The sequence below is a fragment of the Belonocnema kinseyi genome, chromosome 3 (genome assembly GCF_010883055.1).
Source record: "Belonocnema kinseyi isolate 2016_QV_RU_SX_M_011 chromosome 3, B_treatae_v1, whole genome shotgun sequence".
Taxonomy (NCBI): domain Eukaryota; kingdom Metazoa; phylum Arthropoda; class Insecta; order Hymenoptera; family Cynipidae; genus Belonocnema; species Belonocnema kinseyi.
In genome coordinates this window covers 162,471,813-162,481,578 of record NC_046659.1, presented here as the reverse complement: position 1 = coordinate 162,481,578, position 9,766 = coordinate 162,471,813, and positions in this window count along the sequence as shown.

Sequence of the window (9,766 nt, the reverse complement as noted above, 5' to 3'; positions counted from 1 at the left end):
AGGGAGCTCTTCTTAATATTTTGACACCAAAATCATGTCGATACACCTTACCGACTGCGAGTAAAGCCACCCACGCTTTAACTTGACAGACTGTACAAGAAATTTTTAGAAGACATTGAAAAACAATTTTTTCGTTGAGTTAAAAAAAGTGTATGGGTTTGTGTCCAAATTAGTTTCCAAAACAGTGATGATAAAAGTTGTTTAAAAGTGTCTTTTGTCAGTGTCGAATCTAAAATTACTTTCCATAACTAAAATTTTGACATTTTTAGACTTGAAGTTGAATTTATAATTGAAATCATTCAAATGGTTATACAAAAATGTGCTAGTTTTGTTTGTTATTATTTTGATTTGCTCGGTTTTCTGACAATAAATTTTTTGAATGTTCTAAATGCTGAAATCTTTTTTTTTACATTATTAATAACAAAGTTATAAGGATAATTATTATTGATAAAAATTTCGTAAATAATACTAATGTGTGTTTCCTACAAACGAGTGTTTGAAAGTTTTGTTGCTCTATCTACAAGAAAGAAAATAATTCCTATTTTATGGTTTACATTTTTATCAGAAAGATAGTTTAAGTTTGTCATAAATATAATGGCTTCTACTACAAATCTGTTTAGATGTAACCTTTTTCAAAAATAATTTGTAAATCTAAAAATGTTTTTTTTTTATTAGTAGAAGCATGAAGAAAAACTCCATGCACGTGGAAGGAGGGTCTAAAAATGGTTTATTTATAATAATGTAAAGTACCGACAAGATTTAATTTCAAATTTTGATTTAAGAAACGGGCTATTACTACACATTTGATAGGGGGATGGAACCAATTCAGATACAACGAAAAACGTTTCCCGTCTCGCTGCAAGACGACGAAAATGTAGATCGGCTAATTTTCCAATTTTACCCTTCACAAAAAGTTTCTTTTCAAACATATAAGAAAACCATTTCAACGTTTTTAAACACAGAAATGAGGTGATAATAAATTACATATAGGAATGATTATTTGAACGCTCTTGCTTGCATTACTTTAAATTTGAAATTCTTTTTATGGATAATAGTAATAAATTTATATTTACTTTAGCAGATTTCAAACTGCATTCATGGTGCACGCATACATGCGTCTCATAGTTCCACCACGTAGTGACTGTACGTATGCTGACCTTGACAAAGCATTGTGCATGCACTAAAGTCACGTTCACAAAATGCTCCTAGATGTGATCCATTCTCGCAAGCATTTCGTGCGCGCACGAATTTTTATCTGGGATCTTTCTTCTCTTCACGTAAGCCATAAGAAAGGAATTATTTTCTCACTTGTAGTTAGAGCATCAAAACTTTCAGAAACTCATTTCCAAGAAAAAAGATTAGTATAATTTACGAAATTTTTATGAATCATAACTACTTTCAATTTTCGAAGAAAATTTGTTGGAAAGCCGTTTTTCATAATATTAGATACGTCAGTTGGGGTATGTTTTCAATGTAAACTTTTTTTCCCTAGAAACTTACATTAGGGTAAATAGCAGGTGTATTATTTGAACTTCAACACTTGTTAGAGTCCTGATGATGCCATGATTTCATAGCGAAATGCTACGGCGTTTCTAAACAAATAAGAACAACTTAATTTTAAAATCTATGCAATGGAAGACCAAAGGCCAAAACAAAAAAATTGTTATTTTTTAATTATTTCAACCAAGTGTCACAGCTGGTTAGTGTTTTATGCTGAGAAGTTCAACCTACCTTCAGCAGCGTTGTGTTAGATGGGAATTCATATGATCTCATATTGACATTCCCGGCCCACAGTGGGGAAAAAATGACATTTTTGGTTCAAAATGACGTACAGCCCACAAATACTGAGCGACTTGAACAAAACAAAATTGAACAAAAGCTGTTAAGATTTCTAAGACAGTTGTCGAGCCTAATTTTTTACTTAGATTTTCAATTTCTTATAAATAAACAAATATGACGAAAAAATGGCTATTTTATTTATTTTACGTTCCCGGTGCTCGTCAATAACAGGAAAATGGTCAAAATCGCCTAGTTTCATAGAGTAACATTAGCTACAGATGTTCCAATCTTATATATTAAAGAACAAAATATTTGATGAACAAATTATTTGTTGAAAATATGTTTTCTACGATTTTCCATAATTATACGTTTTTCAAGTAATATTGCAAGAAATTTGAATAGAAACAATATTATATTGAAAAAAATGTTCTTAAGATTATAATTATTTATCTTATAAACAAATTTAATGAACAAATGCAGTATTCAGACATTTTTCTACAGAAAAATTCTTTTTTTTCTATGTCAAATTTTTTAATTAGGATATCGTGAAAAAATTATATGGACAGATGCCCGAATGATGTATCAGTTTATTAAGTTGTTTAAAAAATCATAAAATTGATTTTAAAAAAATTTGAATTTTGCTGAAGCTTCCTGAATTAAAAAGTTGACATAAAAAAGACGAGTTTTCTGTAGACAAATACCTGATTAATGCATTTGTTGATTTAGATTTGTTTAAAGAAATCACAAAATCATCAACTAATTATGATTGTTGCTGAAATTGTTTTAAAGTTCCCAAATGAAAATACTGGCATTGAAAAAACCAAAAATTTTTGCCGAAAGATACCCGAATAATGCATTTGTTTATTAAATTTGTTTAAAACATCATTAGAAAAATCACAAAATTATGAATATTGCTAAATGTCTCACAAATTTCCTACTTAAAAAAATTTACATCAAAACAAACCAATAGTTCTGTCGAAAAATGCCTGATTACTGCTTTTGTACATTAACTTTTTTTATAGTATAAACAATTATAATCAAAAGCGAATTTCTTTTTGTATAATCTTGTTTTCATTAAAAATTCTTAAAATATAACTTGAAAAAACGTTCATTTATGGAGAATCGTAGAACAAATGGCCATTTTTCTCGTCATATTTGTTTATTTATAAAAAAATTGAAAACCTCATTCAAAATTCAGACTCGATAACTCTCTTAGAATTCTTATTAGCTTATTTTCGAAATTTTGTTGTCTAAATCAGTGAATATTTGTAGCCTGTACGTTATTTTAAACCAAAAAAGTCATTTTTTAATCTATCCGTACAGACAATTTTTGAATCCTGAAAAAAGTGCTCTAAAAAATATATAAAATGTGTTCAGTTTAGAAATTTTAATTAAAAATGGCTGCCTAACGAACTTGCCCTTGATTTTAAGATACTAAAAGAGTTTACGGAAGGAAAATTCAATCAGTCATATAAAAGGAATCATGATCAATAAAATTTGTATTTTATTTTGCATTATTTGAATGAGCATCCTAGGCTATTGGAAAGATTTGAACGAAGGAACGTATTCTTTATACAAAAATGGTTGCTCACAATGAATAATTGACTTTATCTATTTGAGTTAAGTAGTAAATTAAAATTAAGAATAGTTTAATAAAAAGAAATTAGAAAAAAATGCAGACAGAAAAAATCAGTCTCGCGCCTGGCGGTGGCAACCTTTGATCGCTACTCCCTTATCTGACTGGGAGTTCAAATACTCTCACATCGCTGTCCATGCACCGACGTGGATTTTTATAAAACTTTTTTTTAGAATGGCTAAAAAGCTAATCTCATTGGTTTTAGAGTATCATAAGGTTATTAATGACTTATTTTTGCGAGGAATATGAATTCAAGGAAATTTTTGAAAAGTGTAGGCTCCCCGTATCAGACAGATTTAATCAAAAGGTTTTGAGTAAAAATTGTGAATTTTTCTGATAATTATCTTTTGATATATTAGACATTTTCCGTAGATTTGATGCCATTAACTTTTCTAGAATCCGCATTCTGTCTTACGTCACGTAATTTGCGGAAATGTAATCTTCTAATTCTTGTTGCAGAGTCAAGTTCACAGTCCGAGAGTTTACGTGATGACACCATTACTCCTAGTGTTTCTGGAACATCTCATTTTCCTGACAGACCTGATTCTCCAGCCATATCTCTTTATCCTGCAAGATCCAGGTCTAGGTCTCCTCATGTCGGGCTTACTTCTCCGGGCAGCTTTTCTTCCACAGAGTCTCCTCCTCGTGTTAGATGCATTGTTCCACCTACGAGGCTTCCATCTTATCGCAGAAATGGATTTGGACTTGAACACCTTCCATTTATTCGGCTAACTTCCAAAAAAAATCAGCGCCGGGTATTCAAACTTCAGAGATACACTTTTCCTGTTGATAAAGAACTTAAACTGAGAGTAAAAGATCATACCTTTGAACCTGTGCCAACCCAGGAACAAATTGTTATATCCACATGCGATGGTGACATCTTTGCAATATTAGAGAGCACTAATGTTTTGGCTGGTATATATATTATTTATGATAAGGGTTTTGAACCTAAGCGGGCAAAAATAAACATGCAGAGCGGAGCGGTTACATTATTGAACAAAGAAGAAGTAAATGACACTCCAGTGGGTCGCACACGTCCAATCTTGCGATATTTTCAAGTAAAGAGATTAAAAAACGTGTAAATCATACAAGAGAAAAATTTTTGTTCAACTTAAAATATCATTTCTTCAAGTCTTTTAAAATTAATTAAAATTAATAATTCATTTCATTTTAATAAAAGACGTTTTTCTTCTTCTTTTAATTTCATAAATTGTTTCTTGGATACTATTTTTTTTATTTGAACAAACATAAATTTCACTTACGAAAAGTACACTGGAACTTAGATTGAAGCAGGCTGGATTTAGGCAGTTCCGAGAATCCTTGCCGCGGTGGTATATTGCATAATATTATGCATTTTAATTGGAAATATTTCACAATGCCCTCATGGTTCTTAATTTCAAGTTCCAGTGTACTGCAAAAAATTTAAGAAATAATTAATTAGATTATATTATTTTGTAAGCAGAGAATTATTGACTTACATAAACATTTTTATCTGAAATAAGCGGAATAAGCACACTTTATCTGCCCGAGAAGCGGCAGTAAAGTATCACTTTATTGTACTGCGACAAGCGGTACGTAAAGTGACAGCAAGGAGGAAGAAGTGAGTGAAAAGTAAAAGAAAAGTGAAAAAAAGAGTGGGAAGAATTCATCTTAAAAATTACGTTTAACTACGAAGTGGATTTTCGACTTCTAACGTCACTCCCGGATCTTTTTCTTCGAATTTTAAAATTGTAATATCAAATTTAAAATCTGTAACTGAAAATACCTTTAAAAAAATTATTTCAAAGAAATCTAATACTTCTTGGACTTTTTTTAGTCAAAACGTTGTTTCTGAGTGGGGAAAAAACGTCTTACCAAAAATTTATTTTTGTATCTGATTTGAACTTGTTTTTTAAAAGGAAAGCTAATAAAAGAATAAATATTGTAAAAAAGCGCCTTTTCCTTACAAAGAGCCTAGCTTGTGGCAGACAAAGAAACCAATTTTTAGATTTTTGTTCATTCATTTCAAAGTACTCTTTCTACTGTGATAAAAATACTTCCTTTAAAGAAGGAACACCAGAGATTGATTATAATTTTAATTCCGAAATGAGAATAAAAAAAAGCATATAGTGCAACATGTGCAAAAAATTGGCGGTTTGAATAAATTTTTACTGGTTAAGAAAGAAAAAATATTTCTTTTACGAAAAGCATAATTCTTTCGTGTCGAGTCATCGCGAACGTTCACTAGAACGAATTTTCATATCAATTTCCAGTAATTTAGGAAAAAGGCGAATTTGTTTTATAGAACGAGAACTGTTTTGAAAAATTTGCCGGAAAAGATTTGGAAACATTTTTTAGTAGGTATTATTTTTCAGAGGAATATAATTGTGTTTTATAACACATATCGACTGGAAAAATTTACACAACTAAAATTTATAAATTTATATACATATAATTAAACTCACGACTTTGGTCAAGATTGGGAATTTCTTCCAAAAAAATTTAATTTGTTTTCTATTTTAGCAACTTCGCAGATCGAAATAATGTAAGAATCATTTTAAAAGTCCTAAAAATTTTGAAAAGCTCAAGAAGAGACTTCACCAGATGTTAATTGATAAAAAAAATTAAAAAACTAGAACCTGGAAATTATTCCAAGAAAAAAAACCGTTAAAAGCCAAAAACATAAATATTTAATACAAGCCTAATAGGTCAAGGTGGGGGGGGGGGGCAGCGCTAACCAGTTAACAGTCAATGATTTTTTTAAAGTTAATAAGATGTTGAATTCATCTATTTTTTTCTCATTTCGAGTTCTAAATTCTTGTATATCATATTTCTATAAGTATTAGTCACATGAAAAAAACAATGATTTGGGAATTTAATTATTTCTAACATGCTGTATTTCGTCAGCTTTGCCCCTCACCTGAGGACAAAGCCGCCTGCAGCTTTTTATGGAAATCAAAACACTTAAAGATAAGTGTTTAAAGTTCTAATGTTTCGTCTTTATGAAATATTCTGCGATTGAAAATTATTCAATTTATCTACATTCCTTATTTTGAAGCTATTTTCGGTTTCCTCATTATTTAAATGATGTTTAAAGTCACGTGATTTCTCAGTCTGAGTGTTTGATGATAGCCTTGTAGCTTGAGAAAACCAGTGTATGTAATATCTTACATATTATAAAAATGTCTATATAAACGAGTAAGTAATCTGAATGATTCTCAAAATAGGTGTTAGTCTGCCAAATATTCTATATTTGAAATAAAACTTGAACTATTCATTATGTCTAACGATTCTTCTCTGCCTATTTCTAATCTGGCCAAATTAAATATTATAAACATAAACATTAAACAAATGGTCCTTCGAGCCGGATGGAAGATCGTGAAAAAATATTCAAAAGTCTAAAATTAATACAGAAAAGACCAAAGTGAGAAATTTTATTAAGTGAAAGCACAGGAACTAGGTGGAAAATATGACGGCTTGAGGTCACAGAGCAAGGATATAAGCTTGTGACAACATCTTCGCACGTACTATAAGGCAGCCGTCCTTCTCCAAACAGTATGTACTGTACTTTTAAATGCTGTCATTCTTCACTGGATCGGTCTTTTATTATTCTTCAGCTGAAGGAAGAAATAACAGGTTTGCCAGCTGATATTTGGATGATTGTCAACACATTTAATTTTAGACTTCATCGATTTCTAACCTACTCCAGTGATAAGATGACAACTTTAATTTACCCATAATGAGTGAAGCTCGTTCTGGCGAACAAAATAATAATTCAGCCCGTAGTATTTAAGTGAATATTTATTGACATTTTATTAATAATTATGCTCTCGCACACTCACTGAAAGAGTTGTGAAACCCTGCATCTGGTAATTAAAGCTGGAACTACGTGGGCTGAGCGTGAGAAATTGGAATATTTCACAAAGTCTAAGGATTGGGAGAATTTTCGCGATTTATGTAATGTTTAATAATTCAAAACGATTCCTTGTCAAATGTAACAATATTACACTATTTGAAACTGTTCTTAAAGGGCGAAGTTGAAGATTTTTTAAGACATGTTTCGATAACTGATGCTGACTTCGTCTCCACTTGGGAGTCGCTAAAGACTAGATTTGACAACAAAAGAGCTTTAACGTCAACTCATTTGCAAGCCTTTATCAATCTTCCTAATGTGTCGAATAATATTCTGGAAGACTTAAAAAGCGTACGCGATAAAACAAATGAGTCGTTGGCGGCACTCAAAAGTCTTAAACGTTTACAGGTGTAGGGAGGTTTCTACAAATAATCATTGTTGTTATAATTGTCTCACGCCCGACCATCAACTTCATAATTGTGTTAGTAAATTCAAATGTTACGAGTGCGGTAGGAGATATAATTCCCTGTTGCATTCTGATGATTATAATTCAAATCCCACCTTACAACCAACTAACTCTGCATCGGTTACTTCTCAATTGGGAGTTTCAGTTTCTCTCGTGTCACAATCAAATGATCCCGGCAATTCCAGCGTGAAGGTCTTAAGGCTAAAATGTGAACGATTTTTAGTGATTTCTAATTCCCCTAGGTGGCGTCTGTGTTGATGCTTGTGTGGTAGATGGGGAATATCAGGAATATAGGAACATGGCCGACATGTAAATAACGAGTGAGTGATTATATTAATCACATCCCCAAATTATTTACATTTTCTGTTTGAAACAAATTTACATTATTTTTATTTTTAAATTGAAAATGAGACCGATCTGTTCCGAGTAATACTCAAGTGCTGGGCCTAATGTCTCTGTTTAAATTTTTTTTTTTTGAATTATGGGAAAAATAATTTGCACAAGCAAACCATTTCATGCAATATCAAGAAATCTTAATGAGATTTTTATCATGCGCTATTTTATGTTTTTTTATATTGCATAAAATGGTTTGTTTACGTAAATTATTCTTCCTGTAAATGTAAATAAAAGAATATATTATAATTTGCATGTCATAGTAGGAGCGGGGCGAAGGGGTTGCCGGATTAGAACTGTAATTTGTTCTATCTCCGATAGATGGCGCCACTCCGTTACTTTATGTAACGAGCGGAACTGAGTTTACCCGCAAAACAGTCAAATACTTCAAATTATGAATGAAAGGGTTGACATTAAAACGTCCACTTGAAGTTGAGAATTCAACGATGTCGAGTCCGTTTCCACAGTGAAAGGTTTGGAAACCCAACTCCCGCGATGAAATCTCGTTCTGAAAATCATATTCAGCCTTAAATTAACTTTAAACTAACTGTGAGATAATTTCGTCAAAACAGGTCCTGTTGCTTTTAGAAATAATCGTTCTGTGTTAAAATAATGTTGTTTATAGCTTGTTACTTTTCTTCATTTTATCGGCTATTTTATAGAATAAACTTATGCTAAAAAGATTGAGAGAAATTTATTTCTTTTTTAAAATACAGGTTACACATTATTAATATTTTAAAATAAAGAGGCAGTATAGAGCCCTCATAAAATCTTGGCCAAATTTTAATGACGCAAAAGACTGGCCAGAAAAATATTTGTTATGAGCGATTTCATAATTACTCATCACACATTATAAAGTTCTCTAAGCTTTTCAAGGTAAAATAGTTATACACATATAAGAGTTTAATTCTAAGAAAATAATTTATGTGATACTCATTAAAAATGAACATGCCGCAAAGTTATAAAATTAGCTACATACGCGATTTATGCTTGTGAAAAAGAAAACAAATATCTCAGACCAGTATTTATACACAGAATGTCAGAATATTTATTAGTAGACTATCCTTAACATTCTGCGTTATTCACTTTTTCTTACATTAAAAAAATGAGAATCTTTTATGCCCTGGTCTTATCCATGGACGTTATTTTAAATTTAATTGGTATGTAAAAATAAATTTTTACTATTTTTGTATATTTTTTAAAATGGTAGTTCGTTCTAACATATCTATTATACATTAATAAATGTGAAATACTACATGTAAGCTCTAGCATAATAGACAATTATTTTTACTTATTACAAATATTTTATTACTTGATATTATTAAATATATCACCCCAAGTAATCTTTTTTGTCATTTCACAGACATATCATCAGGAATACCATCCAAAACAAGGGACTTCCTGGCAAATTTTGGGAACAGTAACGAAGAAGCAAATCTTCAAGGTATCCCTAATACAACTAAAAGTAGAAAACGGAAGTGTTCACTAATAAACTATTTTTATATTAACAATTGAAAATTATTAATTATATCTTGTCGCAGAAAATATTTTACACGCATAAAATATTGATTGCAATTTTTTTTAAACAAATTTTTGAGAAAATATTTTTCATTGAACACCTATTTTCTAGGCTCTTTCCTTTTTGAAGTATGCTATTCTT